Consider the following 17,320-nt stretch of genomic DNA (forward strand, 5'->3'; position numbering starts at 1 on the left):
AGAGTACTGATCTAATGGAGAAGTACTAACAGTACTGGCTTTGGGATTAGTACTTCCTAATGAGAGAGTACTAACGATACTGATCTTATGAGGAGAGAAATATCCTAACAGTACTGGTATATGGAGAGTACTAACGATACCAATTGGAGATCTAAGACTGTTAACTAAGTACTACCAGTACCAGCTATGAGAGTATAAACAGATGATTAATGGATAAGTATAACGTACTTTATGACGATCTCAACAATGTCACGTCTTGCCAGAGAGTATAGAATGTAACTGTGAGTACTACGCAACAGTACGTCATGAAGTACAACATACTGAGTTCTAATGGAGATTGTATAGCTAACGTTAGATTATGACCTAGCCGAGTAATAAACGCTAATGGAGAGTAACTACAGTACTAGGCTAATGGAGAGTACTAACAGTACTGTCTAATGGCAGAGTACTAACAGTACTATCTAATGGGAGTACTACAGTACTGGTCTAATGGAGAGTACTAAACAGTACTGGTCTAATGGAGAGTACTAACAGTACTGGTCTATGGAGAGTACTCAACATACGATCTAAATGAAGTACTTAACAGTACGAGTCTAATGAGATACTAACAGTACTTGTCTAATGGAGGAGTACTAACAGTACTGATCTATGGAGAGTTACTAACAGTAACTGATCTAATGGAAAAGTACTACACAGTATCTAAGTACTAATGGAGAGTACTAACAGTACTGATCTAATGGAAGAGTACTAACAGTCTATCTAATGGAGAGTACTAACATACCAGTATCTGGATCTAATGGAGAGTACTAACAGCATACGTTAATGGAGAGTTATCTAACAGTACTGATCTAATGGAGAGTACTACACAGTACTGATCTAATGGAGAGTACTACACTAGTTTACTGGATGCTAATGGAGAGTACTACACAGTACTGATCTAATGGAGAGTACTACCAGTACTGATCTAATGGATGAGGACGTACACAGTTACTGATCTAATGGAGAGTACTACACAGAGTACTGATCTTAATGAGAGTACTAACTGAAGGTTTCCACTTGGAACTGGAGGGAAGAACAGAACAAGTGAGAGAAAGACGGATAGAATGACAGGAACGAGTGGGAGATTCCCTCTTTCATCAGCGTCCCTCGTTCAGCCTGGTTCAGCTGCTGACACGCTTAGGAGATTAGAATCTATAGATTAGTACTGTACACCTACACACACACACACACACACACACACACACACACACACCACACACACACACACCACACACACACACCACACACACACACACACACACACACACACACACACACACACACACACACACAACACACACACACACACACCCACACAACACACACACACACACCCACACACCACACACACACACACACACACACACACACACACACACACACACACACACACACACACACAACACACGAACACGTCATTTATTTGCTCTTCATAATCACAGAAACAATAGAACAACTGCAGACTGAAACAATGGGAGGTTGAATCTTCTCCATCTCTTTTTCATGACTCCTTTGCTGCCCTCTGCTCATCATTTACATTTACATTTTAGTCATTTAGCAGACGCTCTTATCCAGAGCGACTTACAGTAGAGTGCATACATTTTATTACATTTTTTAACATACTGAGACAAGATATCCCTACGCCAAACCTCCCTAACCGACAACGCTATGCCAATTGTGCGTCGCCCCACGGACCTCCCGGTTGCGGCCGCTGCGACAGGAGCTGGCACGAACCCAGCCCAAGCCTGGGCGAACCCAGGGTCATGCAGCTAGCACTTGCGATGTAGTGCCCTAGACCACTGCGCCACCCGGAACCGGTGCGAGGAGTAGATAAGTAAACAAAGTGAAATAAACAAATTAAACTTAACATAGAACGATACACTCAAAGAAGTTACAAAGAATAAAGGACATTTCAAATGGCAATATTATGTCTAAATACATTTGTAACGACGATGCAAAAGTTCAAGTAAAAAAGGGGAAATAAAAAAACCATAAATATGGGTATGAATTCTTACAATGGTGTTCTTTCTTCACTGTTTGCCCTTCTCTTCTCTCTCTCTCTCTCTCTCTTCTCTCTCTCTCTCTCTTCTCTCTCTCTCTCTCTCTCTCTCTCTCTCTCCTCTCTCTCTCTCTCTATCCTCTCCTCTGCTCTCTCTCTCTCTCTCTGTCTCTGTCTCCTGTCTCTTCTCTGTCTCTGTCTCTGTCTCTGTCTCTGCTCTTCTCTGTCTCTGTTCTTCTCTGTTTCTCTTCTCTCTCTCTCTCTCTCTCTCTCTGTCTGTTTCTCATGCTTCCTCTGTGTCCTCTCTCTCTTCTGTATTCTCTCTGCTCTCTCTCCTCTCTTCGTGATCCTGTTCTCTGTTTCTCTCTCATCTCTCGTGTGCTACTCTCGCATCTCATCTCGTGTCTCTCTCCCTCTCTCTGTCTCTCTCTCTCTGTCACTCTCCCTCTCCCTCTCTGTCTCTCTCTCTGTCTTTCTCTCTCCATCAGTATATTGGGCATGCATCTGTTGGCTGTAAGTTTGATCAGAGAGAGATGGAGACACTCTACCAACAGGAAGACTTTGACACTCTGCTTTTGGCCATCGTCACCGTGTTTCAGGTAAGATCTGTCTACCTCCCTCTCTCTCTCCTTCCTTCCTCCCTCCGTCCATCCCTCTCTTCTCCCTCTCTCTCTCCATCTCTCCCGCTTTCACTCCAAAATCAGTCTGCCAGACGTTCCAAATCTCAAACTTGGCCAACTACCAAAATGAGTCCATTTGCCATCTGTTTTATAGGTCCAACTACACACCAACTGCATGTGAACAATAAACAGCTGCTCTCTATTTGCCACTGTTCCTCTTAAATCCATCCCTTCCCTTACTTCCTCCCTACATCCCCTACCTCCCTCCTTACTTCCTTACTTCCTTACTTCTTCATACATATGTCCCTCCCTCCCTCCATCCATACCTCCCTTCCTCCACCATCTCCTCTCCTCCTCCACCAAATTCTCCCTCCCTCCTCCATCCCATCATACCTCCCTCCCTCCCTCCATCCCATCCCTCCCTCCCTCCACCATACCTCCCTTCCTCCATCCCTACCTCCCTCCATCCCATTACCTCCCTTCCTTACTTCCTTCCTTCTTCACTCCATCTTCCCTCCCTCCCTCCCTCCATCCCATAACCTCCCTACCCTCCCATTCCCTACCTCCCTTCCTTTCCTTCCATTACTTCCAGTACTTCCTTCCTTTCTGTCCTCCTTCCCTACTCCCTTCCTTAATTCCTTCCATCTTCTTCCTTCCTTCCTCCTTCCTTCCTTCCTTCCTTCCTTCCTCCTCCTTTCCTTCCTTCCCTTCCTTCCTCCTTCCTCTCCTTCCTTCCTTTCTTCCTCCCTCCATCCCTCCCTCGCTCTCTCTCTCTCTCTTTCTTTCTCTCTCCTCCCTCACTCTCTACAGATCCTAACTCAGAGGACTGGACAAGGTTCTCTATAATGGTATGGCCTCCACCACTCCTGTGGCCGCTCTCTACTTCATCGCCCTCATGACCTTTGGGAACTACGTCCTTCTTCAACCTTCTGGTGGCCATCTTGGTCGCAGGGCTTCCAGACTGAGGTGAACTAAAGTAAACCAAATAACACACACACACAGGCACATAACGAGATGAGAACTTAACACCTGGGCTGAGGGCTTGGACATTACATCTTCTATTCATCCACCTTGACTCTCACCTCTAAATCTGTTTTTCTCTAATTGTGTCACCTATTATTACTCTTCCTCACCTTCTCTCCTCCTCCTCCTCCTCTTTCTGACACGTGCTATTATCAGTCTTCACCCTCTCCCATTCCTCTCTCCATCCCTCTCTCTTTCCCATATGAAAAGTTGTCATATCTAATGATTTTCACTTACGGTGATGTCATCCGTCATCAGGAAAATATGCTTACATCACAATGACATTCTTCTGCTCTCTCCTCCTCCTTTTTACATTCCTCCTTTTTGTTATCCCTCCCTCCCTTCTGCTCTTCGCCCATAAAACAAAAGACAAATCTCTCGCTCTCTGCATAGCCGCAATTCTTCTCTGAGAGAGAGAGAGAAGAGAGAGAGAGACAGAGAGAGAGAGAGAGAGAAGAGATAGGAGAGAGAGGGAGAGAGAGAGAGAGAGAGATGAGAGAGAGAGAGAGAGAGAGAGAGAGAGAGAGGTATACCGAGGGAGGAAAGAGAGGAAACATAGGATGACACAGAGAGAGAGAGAGAGAGAGACAGAGCAATGAGAGAAACACCAAAAGAGATAGATAGAAAGGATGAATTGTATGTCTTTTGTTTGACAGTCAGATAGCATAGTTGCATCCCTACTGTAAGAGTGTGTCGCTTCAGAGCAACTAGACACAGACTGTAATGGTTGTCTCGGCAGACAAAGTCGAAAAATGACATATCTCTTGTTTGGCTTCTGCTTTGTTTTAATTGAACATTCATCTCTTGCTCGTTCATCTGTCTCTATCCCTCTCTCTCGACTTGTGACAGCACCTGTGCTTTGATCTCTTGTGGTCTTTGAAATAAGTTAGAACAGCTGAGAGAAGAGAGAGGGGAGGGAGGAGAGGGGAGGACAGGGGAGGGAGGGAGAGGAGAGGAGAGGAGAGAGAGGAGAGGAGAGGAGAGGGAGAGAGAGGAGAGGAGAGGAGAGGAGAGAGAGAGGAGAGGAGAGGAGAGGGAGGAGAGGAGAGGAGAGGAGAGAGACTCATATTTAAAAAACGGATTGTAGTTATTTAGTTGAACAACAGTCTGCTATCTAGTTATTAGTGTACAACAGTCTGCTCTAGTTATTAGTTGTTACAACAGTCTGCTTTCTAGTACTAGTTGTTACAACAGTCTTTGCTTATCTAGTTATTAGTTTGTTACAACAGTCTGCTTTCTGGTTATTGTTGTTACACGTCTGCTTTTCTATGTTGATTAGTTTGGTTACAACTGTCTGCTTCTAGTTATTAGTTGTTACAAACAGTCTGCTTTCTAGTTATTAGTTTGTACAACAGTCTGCTATCTAGTTATTTGTTTTACACCAGTCTGCTTTCTAGTTATTAGTTGTTACAACAGTCTGCTTATCTAGTTATATGTTGTTACACCAGTCGCCTTTCTAGTTATTAGTTGTTACAACAGTCTGCTATCTAGTTATTAGTTGTTAACAACAGTCTGCTTTCTAGACTAGTTGTTACACCAGTCTGCTTTCTAGTTATTAGTTGTTACAACAGTCTGCTTTCTAGTTATTAGTTGTTACAACAGTCTGCTTTCTAGGTCAGTTATCTGCGTGTCATAGTGTTCAGAATTACACAGTCATGTCCAACATCTCCTTTATGAGCCCTCAATACCACCTGGCATCATTCAGGTCAGTTAGGAATGAATCAGGTATTATTTAAAGCCAGAGAGAAGCGACTGTGGCTATGGAATAAACACAGCTCTTAGCTGAATCATTTATGGACGACACATGGCAGCTGTAAAAGTTACCATTACTTTTTATGTTACGTCTCTAGCAAGTCTTGTTTTTAAGTACCCTTGTAGCGAATTAACCTTTCAAGTATATTGAACAGTAAACTCCAGCACACCGAAAATACTGTACCTCTCTGGTCAGACTGAATGGAATGGATTCACCTTACCCCTGACTCATCAGACAAGCTGTCATAGATAGTCCTCACCTGGCAGACATAGAGAGAGAGACATACAGACAGAGACAGAGAGAGAGGGACTGGAGAGAGGGGGAGGGAGAGAGCGAGACAAGGACCAGAGAGAGAGAGAGAGCAAAAGAGAGAGAGAGAGTCCATGAGCAGATGAGCTCTCACATTTTMCAMCATGTTTTTACATAAAGGTAGGTTTAGAGTTAGATGAACTTGGATTTTTCGGCTCCAAACCTATAACCTGTTTTTGGACAAAATTAACTGGAAGGATTCCTACTACCAAAGATTCTTATTTCCAAGCACAAAACATGGTCCACCTCAACAACAGCTCCTCAACCAGATCCGGAGAGCTGGAGGTGGAGAGAGACATATCTGCACTCTGGTCTGTGGTGAGACAACATCKACAGGAGAAAGAACAAGGAGCAGGAGATGAACAGAGCACTAGAGGAAAGGATCAGACTGCTGGAGGAGTTGGGGAGAGGGATGGTGTGGGACAGAAAACCACCCATTAGATAGCTGGCCACCCCGCAGAGAAGACAGCAGAACAGCCCACCCCAGACCCCGACCATAGCCTCGACATCACAGCAGGACAGACAAATGAAAAACCCCAATCCCAGGAGATCCCACCCCCTCTGAGCACCCCCCCCTGTCAGCCACCCTATAAGCCCTCCTGACCCCCCCCCCCCCCCCCCCCACACACACCCACTGAGGACATACACAAGCCACATATTGCCACTCCTTATGGAGTCATTACAGGAAATATATACAAGAAAATATTTTTTTCCTCAAACACACAGTTTCTACACTCTTGTGTCCAAACACCCAGCGTGCCCTAGACCTTCTGTCTGAGGACCGACTAGGGTCACCCAGCCAGATAATAATACAAACAGGCACAAATGACCTGAGAACACAGCAGGCAAGGGTGGCTACAGCACTCGGGTGATTGAAAAAGCTTATTCTACTCTCACCAATTCACAAGTGGTTATCTCCACACATTCTACCACGAAAATACTTCCAGCCTGCTACTTCCAGCCTGCTATACAGTGGGTAAACACAAGTATTTCCAGTGACTGTGCCTCAAAACCAAATGTTTACATGGCCCACAACTCCACCCTGGACTTGAACAGCCTTTACAACACGGMACACCTATACAAGGCAGCAGRGCCTGCCTTCGCCCGGAACCTAAAGGACATCACACTCAACCGCAGCCCCAACACATCACACAGGAGCAACAGATCAACAGACACTTTCCCAGACCCCCCGGACCTACACATAGAAGACCCACGCCGAGAGGACCTACATCCAGACCACAGCTCCACCAGCCACATCCACACCCCAACCAATCAACACCCCCCCCAAGTCAACCATGCCTACACCCCATTTAGGCCCCCACAAATCAGACCTATGCCCCTCCTGCCCACCCCTCACTCCCGCAAAGAGGTCCTCAACARGAAAGTCACACATACGCCCAGGCCATGAGCAGGCAAACAGGCCCAACCCCCCCTCTTACACTAGCCCAAGCCAATGGCATGTACCAGATGCTCAGCAGGCTTTGCTCACACTTACTGGCCTGAGACCAAACCATACGACTAACAACATTGGACACTTTATGGAACAAAAAGTCTTCACTATCTCATCTTGAAATATCCAAGGCCTGAGGTCATCTGCCTTTGGCCTAAAGAGCAGGAACCTGGACTTCAGCAAAGAAATCGGAAATACATACATTGTCATCCTACAAGAAACATGGTATAGAGGAGATGGACCCACTATTTGCCCTCTAGGTTACAGAGAGKTGGTAGTCCCATCCACCAAACTACCAGGTGTGAAACAGGGAAGGGACTCAGGGGTATGCTAATTTGGTATAGATCAGACCTACAGTTGAAGTCAGAAGTTTACATAAACGTAGGTTGGAGTCATTAAAACTAGTTTTTCAACCACTCCACAAATGTCTTTCAAAACTATTGTTTTGGCAAGTCGGTTAGGACATCTACTTTGCATGACACAAGTCATTTTTCCAACAATTGTTTATGGACAGAATATTTCACATATATGTAACGGCTGTTGTCGGTGGAAGAAGGTGAGGACCAAGGTGCAGCTTGGTAAGTGTTCATGATGTTTAATAATCATCAAAACAGAACACTGAATAACAAAATAACAAAGAAACAACCGAAAACAGTTCTGTCTGGTGCAGACACACAAAGACTGAAAATAACCACCCACAAAACCAAACAGAAAACAGGCTACCTAAATATGGTTCCCAATCAGGGACAACGATTGACAGCTGCCTCTGATTGAGAACCATATCAGGCCAAACACAGAAATAGAAAATCATAGAAAAACTAACATAGACAAGCCACCCAACTCACGCCCTGACCATACTAAAACAAAAGACAAAACAAAGGAACTAAGGTCAGAACGTGACAATATAAGAAACTGTATCACAATTCCAGTGGGTCAGAAGTTTACATACACTAAGTTGACTGTGCCTTTAAACAGCTTGGAAAATTCCAGAAAATGAAGTCATGGCTCTAGAAGCTTCTGATAGGCTAATTGACATCATTTCAGTCAATTGGAGGTGTACCTGTGGATGTATTTCAAGGCCTACCTTCAAACTCATGCCTCTTTGCTTGACATCATGGGAAAAATCAAAAGATTATCAGCCAAGACCTCAGAAAAAGAAGTTCTGCTTCGACCTTGGGAGCAATTTCCAAATGCCAGAATGTACACGTTCATCTGCTACAAACAACAGTATGCGGCTGCGTGGTCCCACACCATGGGACCACGCAGCCGTCATACCGCTCAGGAAGGAGACGCGTTCTGTCTCCTGGAGATGAACATACTTTGTGACCTTGTGAAGATACTTGGAGGAAACAGGTACAAAAGTATCTATATCCACAGTAAAACAAGTCCTATATCGACATAACCCGAAAGACCGCCGAGCAAGGAAGAAGCCACTGCTCCAAAACCACCATAACAAAAGCAGACTACTGTTTGCACTGCACATGGGGACAAAGATTGTACTTTTTGAGAGAAATGTCCTCTGTCTGATGAAACAAAAATAGAACTTTTGGCCATAATGACCATCATTATGTTTGGAGGAAAAAGGGGATGCTTGCAAGCCGAAGAACACCATGTCCCAACCGTGAAGAACGGGGTGGGCAGCATCATGTTGTGGGGGTGCTTTGCTGCAGGAGGGACTGGTGCACTTCACAAAATAGATTGCTTCATGAGGTTGGAAAATTATGTGGATATATTGAAGCAACATCTCAAGACATCAGTCAGGAAGTTAAAGCTTGGTCGCAAATGGGTCTTCCAAATGGACAATGACCCAAGCATACTTACAAAGTTGTGGCAAAATGGCTTAAGGACAACAAAGTCAAGGTATTGGGAGTGGCCATCACAAAGCCCTGACCTCAATCCTGTAGAAAAGTTGTGGGAAGAACTGAAAAAGTGTGAGTAAGGAGGCCTACAAACCTGACTAAGTTACACCTGCTCTGTCAGAGGAATGGGCCAAAATTCACCCAACCTTATGTGGGAAGGCTTCCCGAAATGTTTGACCCAAGTTAAACAATTTAAAGTCAATGCTACCAAATACTAATTGAGTGTATGTTAACTTCTGACCCACCGGGAATATGATGAAAGGAAAAAAAGCTGAAATAAATAATTCTCTCTGACATTTCACATTCTTAAAGTAAAGTGGTGATCCTAACTGACCTAAGACAGGGAATTTTTACTAGGATTAAATGTCAGGAATTGTGAAAAACTGAATTAATGTGTATTAGGCTAAGGTGTACTGTATGTAAACTTCCGACTTCAACTGTAAGTCACTATATTAAATTAGTCAAAACAGGAACATTTTACATTTGGCTAGAAATTCAAAAGGAACTGATCTCAATAGAGAAAAATGTCCTTCTGTGTACTACCTTGATACCCCCACTAGAATCCTCATACTTTAATGAAGGCAGCATCTCCGTCCTGGATGGGGAAATCAATTATTTCCAGGGCCAGTGACATGTTCTAGTCTGTGGTGACCTAAATGCCAGACCTGGATAGGAACCTGAGACCCTCAGCACACAGGGGGACAAACACCTACCTGGAGGTGACAGCCTTCCCTCCCCCATATGCCCCCCTAGGCACAACTACGACAACATAACCAACAGAAACGGGTCACAARTCCTGCAGCTCTGTTGCATGTTGGATATGTACATAGTCAATGGTAGGCTTCGAGGGGACTCCTATGGTAGGTACACCTATAGCACATCTCTTGGCAGTAGTACTGTAGACTTCTTTATCACTGACCTCAACCCAGAGTCTCTCAGAGTGTTCACAGTCAGTCCACTGACACCCCTATCAGATCTCAGCAAAATCACAGAGCAATACTCAATCATGAGGCATCAAAGCCAAAGGAACTGAATAATATTAAGAAATGCTATAGATGGAAGGAAAGTAGTGTGGAAATCTGCCATGATGCAATTAGGCAACAACAAATTCAATCCCTTTTAGACAACTTCCGGGACAAAACATTCCACTGTAATAGTGAAGTTGTAAACTTGGCAATAGAAAACCTAAACAGTATATTTGACCTCTCAGSTTCCCTATCAAATCTAAAACTTTCTAACAGAAAACCGAAGAAAATGAACAACAATGACAAATGGTTTGATGAAGAATGCAAAAACCTAAGAAAGAAATTGAGAAACCTATCCGACCAAAAACATAGAGACCCTGAAAACCTGAGCCTACACCTTCACTATGGTGAATCACTAACACAATACAGAAATACACTCCGGAAAACGAAGGAACAGCACGTCAGAAATAAGCTCAATGTAATTGAAGAATCCATAGACTCTAAACACTTCTGGGAAAATTGGAAAACACTAAACAAACAACAACCCGACCAGTTATCTACCCAAAATGAAGGTGTATGGGTAACCACTTCTCCAATCTTGCTGGCCCTATAACTAAGAACTAACAGAAAAGCATATACATGATCAAATACAAATCTTAGAATAAACTATTKAAGTCTACCAGAACCCACTTGATTATTTTAACCAGTGTGCTGAGAGTCAGGAAACAAGTACAGGGAGTGTTTTAATAAATAAACAAAACAATAAACACCAAGATTTGGAACCAAGGACTGATCACCCTAATCCACAAAAGTGGAGACAAATTTGACCCCACTAACTGTCGTGGGATATGCGTCAACAGCAACATTGGGAAACTCCTCTGCATTATCATTAACAGCAGACTAGTTCATTTCCTCAGTGAAAACAATGTAATGAGAGAATGTCAAATTTCCTTTTCGGAAATTACCGTACAACAGACCACGTATTCACCTTGCACAGCCTAAATGACAAACAAACAAACTAAAACAAAGGCAAAATCTTCTCATGATTTGTTGATTTCAAAAAAGCCTTCGACTCAATTTGGCATGAGGGTCTTCTATACAAATTGATGGAAAGCGGTGTTGTGGGAAAAACTTACAACATCATAAAATCTATCTACACAAACAACAAATGTGTGGTTAAAATTGGCAAAAAACACACATTTCTTTCCACAGGTCCATGGGGTGAGACAGGAATGCAGCTTAAGCCCCACCTTCTTCAACATATACTGTATATCAATGAATAGGAGAGGGCTCTAGAACAGCCTGCAACACCCAGCCTCACCCTACTAGAAGCTGAAGTCAAATGTCTACTGTTTGCTGATGATCTGGTGCTTCTGTCCCCAACCAAGGAGGGCCAAAATAAGCACCTAGATCTTCTGCACAACTTCTGTCAGACCTGGGCCCTCACAGTAAATCTCAGTAAGACCAAAATAATGGTGTTCCAAAAAAGGTCCAGATGTCAGGACCACAAATACAAATTCCATCTAGACACTGTTGCCCTAGAACACACAAACACTATACATACCTCGGCCTAAACATCAGTGCCAGAGGTGACTTCCACAAAGCTGTGAACGATCTGAGAGACAAAGCAAGAAGGGACTTCTATGCCATCAAAAGGAACATCAAATTTGACGTACCAATTAGGATCTGGCTAAAAATACTTGAATCATTAATAGAACCCATTGCCTTTATGGTTGTGAGGTCTGAGGTCCGCTAACCAACCAAGAACTCACAAAATGGGACAAACACCAAATTTAGACTCTGCATGCAGAATGCTGCAAAAATGTCCTTTGTGTACAACCTAAAATACCAAATAATGCATGCAGAGCAGAATTGGGCCGATACCTGCAAATTATCAAAATCCAGAAAAGAGCCTTTAAATTCTACAACCACCTAAAAGGACCTGATTCCCAAACCTTCCATAACAAAGCCATCACCTACAGAAAGATGAACCTGGAAAAGAGTCCCTTAAGCAAGCTGGTCTTGAGCCTCTGTTCACAAACATAAACAGACCCCACAGAGCCCCAGGACAGCAACACAATTAGACCCAACCAAATCATGATGAAACAAAAAGATATTTACTTGATACATTGGAAAGAAATAACAAAATAAATGTGCAAACTAGAATGCTGGTTGGCCCTAAACAGAGAATCACAGTGGCAGAATACCTGACCACTGTGACTGACCCCAAATTAAGGAAATCTTTGACTATGTTCAGACTCAGTTAGCATTGCCTTGCTGTTGAGAAAGGCCGCCGTAGGCAGACCTGGCTCTCAAGAGAAGACAGGATATGTGCACACTGCCCACAAAATGAGGTGGAAACTGAGCTGCACTTCCTAACCTCCTGCCCAATGTATGYCCATATTAGAGACACATTTTTCCCTCAGATTACACAGATCCACAAACAATTGTAAACAAACCCAAACCCAATTAACTCCATATCTACTGGGTGAAATACCACAGTGTGCCATCACTGCAGCAAGATGTGTGACCTGTTGCCAAAAGAAAAGTGCAACCAGTGAAGAACAAACACCATTGTAAATACAACCCATATTTATGTTTATAACATATTTTTCCCATGCCAGTAAAGCCCTTTGAATTGAATTGAATTGAATTGAGAGGGAGAGACTAGGGAGAGGGAGAGAGAGGGAGAGGGAAAGAGAGAGAGACAGAGACAGAGACAGAGAGACAGAGACAAATAGCGGGACAGATAGAGAGAGTGATCTAGAGAGAGTGTACAGCGATGTCAGACAGTGATTGCTGAACTCATAGATTTATAGATAATGTGGGAGGCCTCTGGCCTTTGACAAACCAGTCAGGATGACTACTAAAGACCTGGCACACATGTAGAATGAGATGTATTATTAGCTCACCAAGATAAACTCCACTTTACCACACACACAGAGACAGACAGACAGACACCATCTCCCCAATCTTGAGGCCTGATGTTGAAAATGTTATTAAGCTAAGTTAGCCTAGACTTCCCCTCCTCCTCTCTTCCTCTCCTCTCTTCCTCTCCTCTCTTCCTCTCCTCCTCTCTTTCCCTCCTCTCTTCTCCTCCTCTGTTCTCCTCCTCTCTTCCCTCCTCTCTTCCTCTCCTCCTCTCTTCCCCTCCCCACTTACCTCCCTCCTCTCCTTCTCTTTTCCTCTCCTCCTCCTCTCCTCTTCCTCTCATTCTCATCTCCTTCTCCTCTTTTCTCCTCCTCCTCTCCTCTTCTCCTCCTCTGGTTCTTTCCTCCTGTCCTCACAATTCATTTGAAAGCTGTTTGCTCAATTCCTTCACAATTGTTTTCTAACATCCTTCTCACGGTTTATTTTTAGTCGGCCGAACTTTGCAGTGAGTCAGGGTTGCTAGGTAACGATAGGTTGAATGACGTGAGTTGGGATGAGAGATGTTTGGTTCTGGGGCCATGCCCTGGTATAAACACACTACACACCATACTGTACTGTACTGACTGATGCCCAGCTTCCCAGCTGTAGACTCTGTTACAGTGTTGCTATGCTGTGTACCCTCCACCTATGACTGATAACTGACTGAAGGACCTACGGTATAACTTATGAAGTTATAACTCATGGCTGAAATGCGTATGATTGGCCCAATGACATTATGCTGTCACATTGAGCTGTGTTGCTGTGTGTTATTGCAACTTGGCTGCATTCTGCTATGATTGGCGGTTGAGCATCTCTTCTGTGTGAACGGATTTATATTCTGCGCGTCTTTAGCATGATACAGAATATATGCATTATATATCTGCCTGGTCAACCTAATACTCTTTCTGCTTTGTTTGCTGCTATGGTGCCTCTCCTCTCTATTCATCCTTCCTTTCTCTCACTCTTTTAKTCATTCTCTCTCTTTATCTCTCTCTTTCTATGTTCCTCTCTCTCACACCTTTTCTCTCCACCTCGCTTTCTCTCTCCATTTCTCATTCTCTCTATCCTTKTCTCTCTCTCTCTGTCTTTATCCTCCTTCTCTTCCTGCGGTAAAACATCACACACTTCCACTTTAGGAAGTGCCCACGAGAGAGGACTTGCATGTCCAGTTGAGCCTAGATCAACTGCCTTTAGGCTCAAGGGTATGTACTGCAATGTGCTCCCAACTCTTCACACTCTCTCTCTCTCTCTCCCCCCCACCCTCTCTCTTTCTCTCTCTCTCTCTCCCCCTCTCTCTCCCCCTCTCTTGCGCTCTCTCCCTCTCAGGCTCCGCCTGTCTCTCTACCCTCCACAACCCCGCTGCACGATGCCACGGCTGTTGAGACTAACCAGGTTGACAGTGTGTGTGTTCAATGTTTGTGTGTGTTCAGTTGTTGTGTGTGTGTTCACTGTCTTAACTGTAGTATCAGACGGTTGATCAGTAGTTGGTTGTTTTTATGTTGGAAAGCAGATCCTCACAGATGTCTCTCTCTTCAGGTCCATTGGTTCCTTCCATTAGCGGTGCAAACAGACAAACGCACTAGAAACATGCCCAGAGTAGCCAAGRGAATGCTAACGCACGACAGTAGAAATGTCCCTAAAGTCTCTCGGTTTATGGACTATAAAGAGACATCAACACAGTCATTTAGAGCCAACAGGACAACTTTAGAATAACAGGGATACAGTTAACCCTGGGAGAGGGATTTAAAGGAGAGTCTGCTCTGTGTGGTCTGTAGTAGTTAACCCTGTAGTTATGTGTGGATATGCCTGCCCTGTCCTGTGCAGTTGCTGTATTTCTATCTGTTTATGAGTAACGGAGGTGGTTCGGTGAACATGCCAATTTGCGTTAGCTTGGCTTTAGCGCAGTAGGCTAACACAGTCTCGAGTCAGGCAGGCAGCTGATCGAAACCTGGTTGTCACATCTGCATCTGAGGCCATGGAAGCAACGGTGCGACACCACTAGAGATCGTTAGAGATGTTGTCAGTGACTGCATCTACACCACTAGAGATCGTTAGAGATGTTGTCAGTGACTGCATCTACATCCCTACATACACACTCTCCCATCCAAAACACATGCACACATTTCTCCATTCACACCTTTAGAGTGGCCTCATTGACATTATCTTGTGAGAAATGTATTGTTTTCTATCAAAGGGCAATATTAGCATCAGTCCGTCCCTCCAGAGCCAGGTTTGTGGTCAGGCTGTGCTTTCCCCCCTCCCTCCCTCCCTCCCTCCCTCCCTCCCTCCCTCCCTCCCTCCCTCCCTCCCTCCCTCCCTCCCTCCCCTCCCTCTCTCCCTCCCTCCCTGCCCCTCCCCCCTCCCTCCCTCCTCCCTCCCTCCCCTCCCTCCCTCCCTCACCCTACTGTCTGCCTAAATTGCTCCTGCCCGTTTGGAAACAAGCTAATTTCTATCCGTCTCCTTTTTCGCTGCTTCTGATCGACTCCCAGTAGAATAGTGTTCCTGCTCCTTGTTCCTTCTTCTTGTGGTTTTCAAATAAAATGTCCTCCTTGGAACAGCGTGTTAAATGTCTTGTTAAAATAATACAGATGAATGATCAGATCAACCAAAGGACAACAACTTAGCTCGGTCAAATCAATAAATATATTATTAATTCATGCATGAATTCATGAATTCATTCATTTGTTCATTAGTAGATCAGTACATTCCGTTTCAGATTTAAAATGTTTCCAGCTGTCAACAGCGACATGAGGATCAGCAGCCGGAATGACTATCAGCCTGTTCAGACTGCTGCTACTGTGACAGACTGGTCAATAGTAGACAGAGTAGAAGCAGAGCAGAGCTTCGTTTGATTCTAACAGTCAGCTTTAACACGTATCACATCACTGGAGCCCGGGCTGAACAATTCAGAGTATCAGACACACTGCCATCTCAGACAACACAGACCTGCCAAGTAGGCAGCAACCAGCCCTAAACCATAAGGTCTGAGCCCCATTTGTGATCAGAAATCTGGAATGAGTTTCAGCTCTGTTTGCCCTAGGTGAGRTGACTAGTTATCTTATGGATAGGCAGCTTAGGGTTGAACCTTTACCCTGTATCTCAAAATGGCCACTTTATGGTCAAACACTGACAGTCATCTTACGGGTTCAACCTCATTCCTCTTCCCCAGAAAGGTGATATGGGAGTCAGGCTGGACCCGGGGTCACAGACATGATCCCAACCAAGCTATGGTCCTGGCTGCATCCACATAGGACACCCCAGCTAGGGTCCCTTCCATACAGGCCCTCCATACTGGGCTGTCCCTCTCTCTACAGTGGTCTCAGGGGTCCGGGAGACTCAGCTGGGCCCCTGGCCTAGTGTTGGGCCCACCGTGAGTACCACACACATCTCATACACACACATACAGAGCAACACACACACCCAGGCACTATGTGTCACACTCTGTCACACTAGAGGAATGGAGCTGAACCCTCCCCCCTTTCCCTCCCTGGGGAGGAGTCTGGGTACCCACAATGCTATGCGTGCCCACCGTGAGTTGTTAGAAGTGTACTCCAGCCCAAACCACAAAGTAGACCCTCCACCCCCCGGGCCTACTCAGTTTCCAATGGGGAGGGGAGGAGTCTGGGGACCCACAATGCTTTGTGTGCCCACCATGAGTTGTTAGAAGTGTACTCCAGCCCAAATCACTAAATAGCCACCCCCCCCCCCACAATGCTTTGTGCTGAGGCTCTGATGAGCTTGTCCTGTCACATCTGTTTTATTAATTGGTGTGTTTGTTGTTCACTGAGAGAAAAGTATAATATCATCTGTGTTCAGTTCAGCTTCAGGCATCTGACCTGTTTGTTGCATATTCTGACCTGTTTTCCTGTTGTGGTTTTATCTGTCTGTAGCTTAGTCCTCTGTGTTGGTGGTATGTGTTTTGTTGCAATTCTCCCATTGGTTTCTACTGTACACCACCTATTTGCTGCTGAAGACTCTCCTCAACCACATTTTAATTTAACAACAAGCATTAACCCGCTGATTTAAAAACCAATGGGAGACATCGCAGCTAGATCCTCTATCCTTCGTCTGAATGGTCAGCACTGTTTTCACCCTGCTAGTGTACGTCCTATCCTCTCTCTGAGTCAGAGGTTTAGGCCTAGGGCTGATAGGCTGCAGGTATAGGCCTAGGGCTGATTGGCTGCAGGTATAGGCCTAGGGCTGATTGGCTGCAGGTATAGGCCTAGGGCTGATTGGCTGGCTAGTTCATTACAGCCCCTCTCTCCTAGACGGTTCAGGAAATCAGGTCTGATAGGTTCACACACGCAAGGTGCACGCACACACACACACACGCAAGGAACACACTCACACGTGGACAAGGAACACACTCACACGTGGACAAGGAACACACTCA

At 44.8% G+C, this 17,320-nt stretch overlaps 1 pseudogene; it reads left to right on the top strand.

The window, feature by feature from the left end:
* The window catches only part of LOC112071306 (voltage-dependent T-type calcium channel subunit alpha-1G-like), a 236,375-nt pseudogene that overhangs the window by 130,370 nt on the left and 88,685 nt on the right, over positions 1–17,320 (top strand).

This window comes from Salvelinus sp. IW2-2015, unplaced genomic scaffold (assembly GCF_002910315.2).
Source record: "Salvelinus sp. IW2-2015 unplaced genomic scaffold, ASM291031v2 Un_scaffold1573, whole genome shotgun sequence".
Lineage (NCBI taxonomy): Eukaryota > Metazoa > Chordata > Actinopteri > Salmoniformes > Salmonidae > Salvelinus > Salvelinus sp. IW2-2015.